The following is a 13,953-nucleotide window of genomic DNA, read 5'->3' as shown; positions in this document are numbered from 1 at the left end:
GCATTTTTATGTTATTTACTCGGTGCATGATGAAGACTCCAGTCAAACAGCCAGAGTAGAAGAAATTATTAGCAAATTCATTAACTGCTCCAATTTAGGCTGATATTCTCAGGTTTAATTAATTCAAGTTAAAGCTTTAGCCTTCTAAACATAAGTACAATGCTTTTTAGAAATAAAATTTAATTTTTCATAAGTATTAAATTTCATATGAATGAAGTCATATGAAATTAATTCTTTGAATCTCACTTTATCAGTAAAATGATGAAGTTAGACTAGATCAAGTGTTGTTAACCAAATTTTTGGTTAAAAAACCCTTTGAAAATATAATGAAAATTATGGATACTAGCTCTAAGAAAAAACATACATACAAAATTTGATTTTAGGAGATTTACACGCACTTTCAGACTCACTGCTGGACCACTGGGGAAAGAGGGGCGATATTTAAGGTCTTTTGTAACTTCAGATTTTGGTTCCCAAAATAAGGTTAAAGCCTTAAAACAAAAGTCAGTTAGTCTCGAGAATAAAAGTAAAAACCCAAACACAATTAATTTACTCATTGCTGTTTTAACGACATAACTAGGAAAGGCTGAACACCTTACTTATATATAGATGTAGGTGTAAATTTGATAAAATAATTCATGCCTAAGACATCAGAAGTTAGGCAAAATAAGATTCTTACATAAATCTAGGTTATTTCTAGACATGGAAATTTGTGACTTTCACAGCTTTCCAATGACAATATGTTGTCTCCCCTGAACCCACTACCACCAAGTTCAATTTCTTCTTAGAGTGAGGCGAAAAAAAAAAACTATATAATGAAGGCTATTTTTGAGACTTTTGGGTAACTTTTTTTAGACAAGGGGAATACTTTCAGATCCTGAAATTTCTCAATAAAAAATAATTGTTGAATACCTGCAAAAAACTTACCTGTAATTCTTGTTCTCTGAAGGAAATGCAGTAATAATAAACATATCCACACCCTTGGGTACATTCTCCTAAGTGTGAATGGATTTGGAATGCGCCATAGCTTAAGCTCTGAACTGCTAACCTGCCATACCACACCGGCAATTGGGATCTACCTGCCTACCTGGCAGTAAAGCAGAGCTGTCACCTACAGTTACTCAACTTGTTAAGGCAAGTGTCCCCCGAGGGAGTCGGGAGCTGGTCTAATTGCTGTCCTTAGAGAACAGGAATTATAAATGGCTGCTTCTCTTGAGGTTAAGGGGAGGTAGATCCACACTACCAAGAGGTTGTTCTTCACTTCAAAAATGGTACTAAAATTCTCACATTGTTGTTGTTATATGCTGTCGAGTCAGTTCTGACTAATAGCGATCCTACCAGACAGAGTAGCACTGCCCCATAGAGTTTTCAAGGAGCAGCTGGTGGATTTGAACTGCTGACGTTTTGTTTAGCAGCCAGGGTCTTAACGACTGTGCCACCAAGGCTCCAAAATTCTTATATTAGGAAATGTTAAAGAATGAGAACTGAATATAGAACCTCTGTAAAAGAAACTCTTAGAAAAAATCAGAGATGCTGGTATAAGAACCGGCTGGCTGTTGACTGGGTCAGAATCCAATGGTCAACAACAAAATACGAGCTACAAATATAAACTACATAACGTAATTTTAAGAATTCTAGTAGTAAAAGTAAAAATAAGCATACTAAAAGCCTTATCCTGGCGTTCTACAAGCCAGTATTCTGTGTTAATGTTTGCTAACTTGAGAGTTATGTGAAAGCTGCAATGGTAAGAAAGTACCTTAAAATGCCCAGGACCCTGAAAGCTGCTGAGATTATTGTCAAGGGTGAACTGTTTTTCTTAAGATGTGGTACTAGTAAATGCACTCTTAGAGGATTTATGTTTTATAGTTGAAAGTAACTAATCATTCAATTCATAAAATTTCATAAACCATATAACTTTTGGAGCCCTGGTGGCACAGTGGTTAAGAGCTATGGCTGCTAACCAAAAGACTGGCAGTTCAAATCCACCAGCCATTCCCTGGAAACCCTATGGGGCAGTTCTTCTCTGTCCTATAGGGCCGCTATGAGTCAGAATTGACTCAACGGCAATGGGTTTTTTTTTTAATAACCTTAATAATATAGATTTCAAATGTTTAAATGTGTAAGGAATGAGTTCCTATCACATAAGCTCTTGTTTTGTCATAAGCATCTTAGAAAATTAGGAAGAAAGGGCTACAGACAGCATCTTCTTTGCATGTGGATACTGATTTTCTGAGGGTTATAAAAATCCTGCACTGAGGAAGAGAGTCTCTTTCCTGTAGCCCTCCAAGTTTCTACACAGCCTGATGCTGCCTTCCACTCAAGCTAAACGAGGGCAGAGTTGCCAGATAAAATACAGGATGTCCAGTTAAATTTGAATTTCAGATTAAAAAAAACAACAAAAATATATTTTATATGTCCCAAATACTGCATGAAAAGTCATTACGCTAAAAAATTATATATTATACTAAATAATTTTTCTGCTAAATCTGCGAACTCTAAACCAAGGGTGCTCACAGGGCTACCCAATAGATTTCAGCATGGATGAAGCTAATATGGGAGCTCTACTCTCACTCTAGATCTGTACTGTCTAAAACAGCAGCTGCTAGCTATAGGCGCTATTGAGCACTCGAAATGTAGCTACTCCAATATAAGATGTGCTCTGAGTGTAAAACGCACACCAGATTTCCAACACTTAGTATAAAACCATGTAAAGTAGCTCAAAATAATTTCTATACTAATTACACATTAATATTTGGGGGTATGTTAGGTTAAAAGAAATATTATAATTAATCTGCTTATTTTTACTTTTACTACTAGAAGGCTTAAAATTACATACGTAGTTTATATTTGTAGCTCGTATTTCTACTGGACGATGCTTGTCTAGATAGCTCCTAGGCTAGAATATCCTTGTTCTTTTGCTAAAAAATCAATATTGGTAAACACAGAGCTGCCTTCCTCACCTCCCTCTAGCTACTGGAATAGGTAGGGAGCATTATCACACCAATGTCTAGTAAGGACGGCATCCATGGTCTGGCTATGGCCACTTCAAACAAAACAAAACAAAAAACACAGCATCTAATACTAGTGAAAGAAAAATCAGAAATCTGAAATTGGGCAATTAATTCTTAAATAATTCAAAAGAATAAATGAACATTAGTATGTACATATGTGTATGATTTAGTGTGTTTATATAAAAATAAAATATTCTCCCAGGTCCTAGTTTCAATGGAAGAAACACTCTGCCCATTACGTTTGGTTTTCACTCTTATATATTATCAAAACCATACGACAAGCAATTTTGTTGCCTAATATGAATTGAGGTGATATAAGTTATTAATAAGAATTGTTGGAACAAGATCTTATTTTTGATACTTTAGACACAAAAGGCAAGATCTTAGTGGTCTTTGTTTTATATACACATTCTACATCTCAAACTAAAGAATGCTTGCTCTAGAATGGTGGAATAAACTTCTCTTCTTCCAAAATATGTTGTCACTAATCTCATTAGACAAAACTCATTTTAAAAAGGGGTAGTGGGGAGGGCAGGAATCTTTTTAGATTAAACTGGATGACAAGTTTTATGACAACTGGAATTTTTAAAAATACACCAAAACAACAAAAAACATTGATACATCTCTAGGATGTGCTTCATTTCTAAAAAATTAAAATCACCTCTTGATGGATATGTCTGATCTGACCACAAGTGGCTGCCTGGGCCACCCTTGTGTGAGAAAGTCTGACGGTCTCAAACCCTCAATGGAGCATTCCAAAACCAGTCCTCCGTTAGGAGCTTGGGCCCATGAGTGTGCGCTCACTACATGGTGCTTACCTTTAGAGAACAAGGTGGTTGACACAAACTGATCAAGTTCTCACACCCCACACCTCCAAGAACACTGAAAAAGATCTGCAGATCTTTCTTGGTGCAGGAGGGACCTCTTTTTAATCTTCTTATGGTGGAAGCTTAAGATTTTCCTGAAGAAGGAGAGAAGAGTAAAAGATTATGCTGAGACCATGCCTATTGGAAAGTTTATCTTTCCATACTATAAATTCAAGCTATAAAGAAATTACATAAAACCATGAGTATTTCAAAAATCACACTCTCTTCTTTAAAAAAAAAAAAAAAACTACCTTTCCTAAAGAATATTGCATGCTTCAAACTTAATTCTTTAAAGCCTCAAACCTTAAGTTACTAGGTTCAATTTCTTCTCCCATCATTGAACTATCAGCTGAGAAGCTGGAAAGCTGAGAAAAGACTGAAAAATTTTGGGTTGCCAAATGATCATAGTTGTAAATTCCATTAAAAAAAACTAGTACAGGTAAACTCATTTAAAAGCAATGGGGCACTTGCTTGACAACAGAAAAGTGGAGCCCTGGTGGCTCAATGATTAAGAGCTCAGCTACTTACGAAAAAGTTGGCAGTTTGAATCCACGAGCTGCCCCTTGGGAAACCCTATGGAGCAGTCCTACTCCGTCCTATGGCGTTGCTATGAGTCAGAATTGATTTGATGGCATTTTATATTTCCAAATAATTACATGTGCACTTTCCTGACAACTAACAGAAAAGTAGCCCTATGAGTTGTGTTAAATGGCACAAAAACAAATATTAAGCAAATTACTAGAATGTAAGCTCCATGAGGAAAGGGATTTTTGCCTTTTAAAAAAAACAAAAAAACAAAAAAACCAGTGCTTATCTGCAGAGCCTTAAATAGTTCCCACCAAATAGTAAGCACTAAAAAAAAAAAAAATTTTTTTTTGATGGACAGAATGAATATTAACCAATTAGTGAATATTTTCAAGGGTGAAATATGTATAAAATGAAGCAATTAGAATCCTAAAAATGTTCTGATTTAAAAATGGGCCATATAAAAATACTGTTAGCAATATCAACTTTTAGTCACATGTTAAATAACTTAGGAACACAATGCCTGAAAATGCTGTATCTTAAAATATTTAGATGTTAATTTAAACACTATAAATATATTATTGCAATCCAAACTCCCTAAAAGGAATGGAATAATTTGTTAAGAGCAAGAAATCATACACTGTACTTTAAAATATACTGTTTTCTTGTTGTTAGCAGCCCTTGAGTCAATTCTGACTCATGGAGAACCATGTGTGCAGAGTAGAACTGCTCCATAGGGTTTTCAAGGCTGTAACCTTTTGGAAGCAGATCACCAGGACTGTCTGCTAAGGCATCTGTGGGTGGATTCGATCTGCCAGTCTTTTGGTTAGTTGTCAAGCGCTTACCAAATATCAAATATAAGAACAAAAATTTGGACAAAAGCAGCAGTACTTCAGTATTCATTATTTTCATCTTTTGGAAAGTAGGTCTGTATAAGGCAAATGATAAAATGGTTATCTATATCTATAATCCTGCCTAAATGATTACTATATATGAAGTTAAAATCAGAAGATACTTTTCTGTAAGTATGACTTCATTTGTACTTTTAAGTAAATATGTACATCTTTTTCAATTTTAAAAGGAACAGAATTTAAATAGGAAATGGTGAGTAATACTACTGATTTGCCTGTCTTTCTGTAACTTACAGACTGTTACTAAAAACTAAGAAACGGAGTTTCTTCAACTGTTTTCTCAACTCTTTTGAAATTAAAAAAATTAGGTAGAAAAAGATACTGAAACCAATAACAGATAAATCTACTGTAATGATAAAGGACAGAAAGTGTGTAATTATTTTTAAGTCCAATATGCAAGACCCCTAGAATCAGAAGAAACTATCATAAAATACTTCATTCAGTTTAACCCCAAATTACACAAACATAGAATTAGTTCTCAAAACAAACTGGATAATGCACATGGTGCATTTTATTTTATAATATGTTGTTGTTGTGTGGTGTCGAGTCAATTCCAACTCATAGAGACCCAATGTGACAGAGTTGAATGTATAGCCAAAAACCAAAATAAACAAGCAGTAAATTAATAATTTGTCTACCCTTGTACCACCAAAATAATGCTTTAATGATAGATAATATATCTGTAAAATGCTTTCCACATTTCACAAGTAGTTTAGTATCTTGCTTTTCATATCAAGAAATCACGCTTAAATGTGATAGGAAGAGAGTTTAAAACAAAAGTTTAGGTTAAAGAATATTAGTATTCACAAAAGCTAATATTTTTAAATAGTTTTCCTACTTTGTACATCTTGCAAGCCTTTGAAATTAATTTTGGGGTGAAGCAGTAAAAAATTGTTGCAAAGAACTAAGTGCAGGATACACCAAAAGGGGCTAAGAGGGAGTAAACGGCAATACAAAGGTGGAAATCCTGATGGAAAGGGAAGGTTCCACTACCTGGCTCAATCTACCACATCAAGGACAGTGAAAAAAGGAAATAAGTTCCAGAGACAGTGGAACTGAAGAGGAATTCCTTTACAGTCCTTATTCACATTGGCGGATAACATATATATACACACATATATGTATGTATATATGTGCCTCGTTTCCATTAGCTGGGGGGATGGAGTCTAAAAAGTCTACCACATTCAGAGATTCAGTGTCCAATTTTTAATTTCATTTGCAAGTATAGATTATTTTGCCATACTAACAACTCATTTGATGTGTCCTACAAAAATGCTCTTAATCTACTTTCTCTCTTTCATCTTGACCAATGTTTCTCATACTGTAGTGAAGGACTGTTTTCTTTCCCCATCCTTTTGTAGACACAGGTTTGTGGACTACCACTTATGACAGGTACTAAATTCACACTAGATAAAACGCTCCACGCAGCTTTGACAACAACCAGACTGGTCTACTTTTCAACAAGATGAGTCCACAGATCATGTGCTTGGATGACACAGCAACATCACACTGCTATGAAAGTTTCTAAACCAGTATAGAAATTCAGAGTAAAACATTCAGTCATGGACTGGTAACAAACCAGCAGCAGTTCACAGGCTACATTTTAAGGAGCACTGATCTAGGTTATAGGCGTATGACCTTATGATACTATAGTGGTTTACTTTTTACTGAACCCAATTTCCAGTTTTAATTCACCTGTGCTCTTTGAAATTACTGGCTAATGAATTATCAATGGTTTGTTCCAGCATATTTCTGGACACTGCTACAGAAAGACGAGTACAGTTCTTTCTGTAGCACTGTCGAGTAGCACTTTTTGTGATAGTGGGAATGTTCTCTTCTTTGTCCAAAGTGGTAAATGTTAACCACATGTGGCTATTGAGCCAAGTGTGAATGAGGAACTAAATTTTTAATTTTAATTTAATTTTGATTAATTTAAATTGTCACATGGAGCTAGTGGCTACCATATTGAACAGTACAGTGCTGAAATGTATTATTTTCCCTCAGTTTTTAAAAATTCAGCACTTAAAAAAAAATCACCCATTTTCCTTTGATCCTAAAATAAGTATTTTAATTGTGCATAACACTGTCCATATGTACATATAGGTATCTACATACTTGTGATCATGGCACATATACTTAACAGTTTATTTTCACTTACCCTAAAAAAAAAAAAAAAGTTTCTCCCTATTTCTACAGCTGCACTGTCCAATACTACAGCCACTAGCTCCATGTATTTACATTTAAATAATTAAAATTAAATAAAATTAAAAATTCAGTTCTTCAGCTTCCCTCGCCACACTTCAAGTACTCAGGAAACACAAATGGCTAACAGCCACCACACTGGACAGTGAAAACTGGACATTATTTCCATCGACACAAAGTTCTATTAGTGCTCTTCTACAGTCTTCGAAAATAATCTTTGAAAGGCAATGTGTTTCATATTAATGTTCTATAGTTTTTTTTTATAGTTAGCCCTTCGATTGGTTATTTATATATATGATTTATAATTAGCCAAAAAAATTTTCCTAATAATAAATTCCTAGAAATGAAATTTCTGAATATTACTGTGGCTCTAAGCTTGCATTCTGCATTACTTTCTAAAAAGGATTTGCTATCACTGCTTTTCTTACCAATATTAATTTCTTCAAAAAATTTACCTCCTTCAATACAATGAAAAAAATAGCATCTCATGGCTATTTTAATTTGTAATTTTGTGGTAAATACAAGAGTAAATTTTCCTTCATATTTCTTTATTATTCATATTCATATAGTCTCATCATATTCTTTTCTCCTTTCTATTTTGGGATCTTGATGTCTCAAATTTACATATTCCATAATAATATATAACTATGTCAGCTACTACTACTTTCTTTGTAACTTTTGATTACAGATATTTTCCAAATCTTCTGTGATCCTTTTAACTGCAATGTTTTAGTCTAACAAAATCTAATTTTCTATTATCCAAGTATATCATTTCTTTGGTGAGTTCTAGTAGTGCTTCAAATATGAGATGTGAAAATACTGTTTTCTTTGCTACCTTTTCAATTCCTATGGTTGTATAAGGTACGCATGAAACTTTTTTTTGTCTTATCAGTTGTGCAGTTATATGCCACTAACCAATATCATTAAATGAGTATCCTTTACGTGGTCCCTCCTTTAGAAAAGAATATTTTATCATATATTACGTTGTTATATGTAGATGGGACTAATTCTGGATTCCTCATAATGTTCCAATGGTCCATGTTGTACAATATGGGAGAAAAAAGTTCACTTTTCAGAATTCCTCTTAAGGCAATTGCATTAATTTAGGAAAGTACGTGAGCAGAAGGGGGCGTGAATGAATGTGGACAGTAGCGTCTTGCACAAATGCTAAGAAAAGAATTTGCTGGTTATACCATCTACGCCGTGTCTAAACTTACAAAACGCTAACTTCTTGAAACCAGTCAAAGGGCTGATTTCAGGTCTGTATTGACACTGGCAGAAAACAGGGTGGCATTATGAGCAGAGGCAGGGAAACATGAGGTCATACTTCAGTGACAGGAATCTGCCTAAATCATAGGATGAGGTGCATGTCTCTTGACTTTCACAGACCATGAAGTCAGAGGTTCAAAGGACATTTATATTTAAATCTCCAAGAGGAGAAGTCTCATTTTGTATCTGTTATTACACATCTATTCTTGCATCATTACCACTGTTTTAGATACTGATGCTTTAAAAGGTTCTGATATTTAGCAGGGCTAGACTCCCCCTCACTGCAGAATCAATGTAAAATAAAATGCCACAAATTTTAAAAATTAAAAGAAAACCTAAAAATCTATGAATTACTTATGATCAAATAATTTATCAATAGCTTCATGATTCAGAAAGTTTCTTTTATTTGAATCTTAAATTTTTTTTCTAATATGTTTGATAGGTCAAACATGTCTCTCAAATGTATTGCTAAAGTAGCATATTTTGTTTGTTACAATTCTGAGTAGAATCTTTTTCCATTAAAAAAAAGACTTGGCACAGATATATGGTCTATCTAGCACTTTATTAAATTGTTATTGTTTGTAAGTGGTTTTAAAGCTGTCTTTGATTTTCCAGGTAATTAATCACGTCATCCAAAAATCAGTATTTTGGTATTATTTTTTCTTCAGGTTTTGTTCATTAACAGTATTAAATAAAAATGGGGTTACTGATAACTATCGAATAAATAATAAAATTGTAACTGTTTCATTTCTGAATTTAAGTTTACGATTCTAGCAATATAAAAATCATTCCCATTTATGCTACTGCTCCGTGAGGTGATACTCTTCAGCCTGCTGACTTAATGAGGTATTCTATTCCTTGAAGCTCACCTCATCACCCAACCCTCTCACATAGTAGTATATTTGACCAAGTAGAATCATGAGAAGGTTCCCAACTCCTATATGACCAAGATACCTACTTTTGTTGACTATATATAAAGTCATTCCAATATTGACAGTTTTTGTGAAAATCAAATAATAAATATCTTTATAAAAATCTTCAAAATCATGTGGGTTCTCAATGTGCTATGTTGCCCCTTATACCACAAGTCATCCCTGGATACTAAACTAGGTATTTAAGACACATATTAAAAACACCAGAACACACTGGAAGATGAACTGTTTCACAGAGGCTAAGAAGGGGACGGGGCAGAAAGGGGCATTTGCCCCTGGGTACAACTCCAAAGGGGGGCCAGATGAGGCCGTAATATCAACCGCCCCCAAGTAACTGAATCCCGTGAGGCTGGATGGGTGGGGCCGCAAACTTAGAGACTGCTCCTGGGTGCTCTTTACCCTCACTATGCCTCTGCTATTTCAGGGAACCAGAAAGCCATTGTTTACGAGGGAAATTTCCTTATAAAAGAATTTCCGCTAATAAATGTCGAAGGAGTAGCAGATTTTAAATTGCATTACCTTGCAAACCCTAATGAAATAAATGATTCAGGCAACAATCAACAGTGGATGAAACCACTGGAAGAAAGATTGATGGAGAACTCTCAATACTGAGATCAGGCTGTTTGTCACCACCGACCAATTTTAACATCGTTAAAAGGGTGGCAAGCAGACATTATATGCTTCCTGATGGGATACAGTAGGAAGGAATAGCTCCATGTAGGGAGTATTTCTGTCCGGCCCTAACCCCATCTACAAACCAAAGCTGAACCTGAATCTATTAAGTCTTTTGAGCTAATTTGTCATTTTCAGAAAGTTTGGAGGCTAGAGAAGCAGAAAAATCCAGAATAGGGAATATTCTACAGGATAGCTTAGCCAGTTTCTTCAATAAGTTATTAAGTCATAAGAAAAAGAAGGAAGGGAGAAAGGGAGGGAGAAAGGAAGAGAGGAGGAAAGGAGAGCAGGGGAGGGAAGGAGGAAGGAGAGGGGAAAGGAGGGAGGGAGGCACACCGGTAGATAAGCGGTGGAGAAGAAAGCGCTCTTGAAATACAGGGCAGTCCTAACAACCAAATGCTGTATGTGGATCTTGTCTGGATTCTGAATGAGCAATCCAAATGTAAAATGACATTTTCAAGACAAAATCAGAGAAAACCAAATCAGATGTGATATTAAACCAAAAAACCAGTTGTCATCGAGTAGATTCACATTAGGTAGTAAAAACCAATTACTGTTAGTTTTATTATTATATAAAAAATGTCTTTTTAAAAAGAGCTATATACCAATGAAGGTAGGAGTGAAAAGAATTGAGGTCTGAGATCTGCTTTAAAATAACCAAAACCAAACCCGTTGCCATCAAGTTGGTTCTGACTCATAGCAACCCTACAGGACACAGAACTGCCCCATAGAGTTTCCAAGGAGTGCCTGGTGGATCTGAACTGCCGACCTTTTGGTTAGCAACTTAGCTCTTAACCACTACGCGACCAGGGTTTCCTGCTTTAAAATATTTGAGAAAAAATTAGATGAAACAAGTGGGACAATTTTTTTGCTAGTTGTTAAATCACGATGATAGATATATGGGGGTTTATTACGCTAGTTTATTTTGTGTATGTTTGAAATTTTTCGCAATTAAAAAAAAAATTCAAGTCCCAGGAATATCATCTATTAAAATCTGTTCTAATATGAGTAAAAACATAACTATTATCTACCATCGTACTGTACACCAAACATTCACAACCAATACAAAGCAAGGATACAAAATACATGACAGTTTGTAGGGGACATGGAACCAACGCAGAGTAAGTTATTTTATTTGATACCTTTCTACTTCTTTCCTATCTCAATGAATTCATGGTGCCCTCTGATTTTCAATGGTATATATTACTTAGGTCTCCATTCTCAAAAATTATCCCATGTTTCAAACTACCCCTTCTTTAATCAGTTGATATTCTTTTCTCTAAATCAGACTGACAGGTTTTAGCTAAGTATTAGAAGGTCAGGTGTGAAAATATGCATGTACCAAAAGTAAAAAGCCTCACTGCGCTTATTAGCACAATATTTTATACTTAGTAAGTACTCAAGTATATTTAAGTGAATGACAGAAATAGGTATAAAATGAAAAGAGATATTTGGATTTACATGTTTTGCATAAAAATTTAAATGAATCTCTAACAGCTAAAAGTATATGGCATAGACACATCTGAACCAAAAAAACTTCCTTAAGACCCTTATCTATTCCACCACATGCAACTTCACTACAGAAGAACAGCGGTTGACCACCAATTCCCCCCTTATAAAAAGTGTTCTATAGCATAAGGTGGTCTACTAGTCATCTTATTTTCACAGCAAATTAAAGAGGCCATTTTTGCTGGTTCTCTCCTTCAATTTTACTGTGTTAGCAATTGCTCAATGTGTATAGGCTTTCTCCCCATGATGCCAAAGTAAGCAAATCCTCCAGAGAAAAAATTATTTTCTTCACGTTAATTGTATTTTCTTATAAGCTTTAGTCTTCTTTCATAAAATTATCCTTGTCCCAACATGTTTACAAAGCTCCTATAATAGCCTATCATTTAAAACAGAGTAGCTCACAATATATATTCTTAAATCTTCTATTAAGCCTATAATATCTATTTTAATTTTGATTTATCCTTAAAATTATTCTAATTATAACTATAATAGCATCTAGTAGTTCAACAGTGTTACCAACCAATTTCTAACTGTTAGTAGATTTACATAGCATTTTTCACTTGACTCTATTTAGAATTATAACAAACCTATCAGGGCATAGACCTCTACAACACAAAAGTACAACAAGATAATACAGTAATGCTTTGGGGTCAATCAGCAACTCCCAAGAAGAGTGGCAAGCTCTAATTACTATTCCCTTCCTCTTCAAGAACGAGCCCTGATAGTGCAGTGGTGAAGTACCTGGCTGCTAACTGAAAGGTGCTCCACAGGAAAAAGCTGTGGCAGTCTGCTTCCATAAAGGTTAAAAATAAAAACCCAGTGCTGTGGAGTCGATTCCGACTCATAGCAAGCCTTGGAAATCCTGTGGGGCAGTTCTACTCTGTCCTACAGGGTCACTATGTGTCAGATTTGACTCAACCACAAAAGGTTTGATTTGGGTTTGGTTTCCTCTTCAGAGGGACTGAATCGCACTTAAGTGATTCAATGAGATCACCTGGTAAAGCAGACTCAAGTCTATGTGTACACACATACACACACACCATATATATAAAAACCAGTTGTGTGGAGTTGATTCCAACTCATGGAAACCCCATGCATGTCACAGGAGAACTGTACGCAATAATGGTTTTCACTTGCTGATTTTTCTGTAGTACACACACACACACTCATATACTATACATATAAATTATAGTCATACTTATTTTATTTCCTTTTCCTTAAAATGTTGTAGTCTACTTGTTAATGAATTAGTAGATTATAATCTGAGAAATCACGACACTATTTGAAGAACTAAAAATTCCCTATAGTGTTACAAATGACAGAATTGGTATGACTACTCTACTTATTTAAAACTTATTTACAAAAAGATAAGTCCACAGGTAGGAAAAAAAAGAGTGACACCTCTTGAAAATGTTTATTTGAAAAATAATTTAATGACCTTTGTGAATCTTGGAAACCCTGGTAGTATAGTGGTTAAGTGCTATGGCTGCTAACCAAAAGGGTGGCAGTTCAAATCTACCAGGTGCTCCTTGCAAACTCTATGGGGCAGTTCTACTCTGTCCGATAGGGTTGCTATGAGTTGGAATCGACTCAACGGCAGAAGGCTTGGTTCGGTTTGGTTTGTGAATCTTAATTATCTAACAAAGACGTCTATTTGAAAATTAGGCAAACTAATGGAATTTTACATTTCCCTTGTGAATCAGGAATGCTACATAAGCAGAAATATTTGAGATACAATGAGGCAACTGAGATGCTAAGGTGGCTTCAGAAATTTATTAAGTTCATATATATATATTTAAGATCCCTCCATTTATTAGTGGCAGAGAAGGAACTAGATCTCAAATTTTCTGCTTCAAGTCCGAGTGTTCTTTTCAGGGTTCTAGTCTCTGTTGTGCATGGAGTTGCCATGAATCAGGGGTAGACTTGGCAGCTGACAACAACAAGCCTTCCTAGGTCCTAAGTAGGGTGAAAGTATAATTCTTTTAGGCTACTATAATGTTATGATTAGCAAATGCTATACTGCTAATAAGTTATCAATAAATACTTGATTAATTCT

General features: G+C 35.0%; 1 protein-coding gene across 2 annotated transcripts in view; it reads right to left on the bottom strand.

Annotated features, from left to right (window-relative positions):
• ZEB1 (zinc finger E-box binding homeobox 1) overlaps positions 1 to 13,953 on the bottom strand; it is a 225,937-nt gene that overhangs the window by 143,551 nt on the left and 68,433 nt on the right. Inside the window, exon 4 of one of the 2 annotated variants that reach the window (XM_064285050.1) lies at positions 3,830 to 3,972. The exons of the other annotated variant lie outside the window; for it this stretch is intronic. The gene's annotated coding sequence lies outside the window, so the exon portion shown is untranslated. The remainder of the gene's footprint in view (positions 1 to 3,829; positions 3,973 to 13,953) is intronic. 2 annotated transcript variants of the gene reach the window in all.

This window comes from Loxodonta africana, chromosome 4 (genome assembly GCF_030014295.1).
Source record: "Loxodonta africana isolate mLoxAfr1 chromosome 4, mLoxAfr1.hap2, whole genome shotgun sequence".
In the NCBI taxonomy this organism is placed as follows: domain Eukaryota; kingdom Metazoa; phylum Chordata; class Mammalia; order Proboscidea; family Elephantidae; genus Loxodonta; species Loxodonta africana.
Note: the sequence above shows the minus strand (reverse complement) of the source record. Positions and strands in the feature narration are given on the sequence as shown.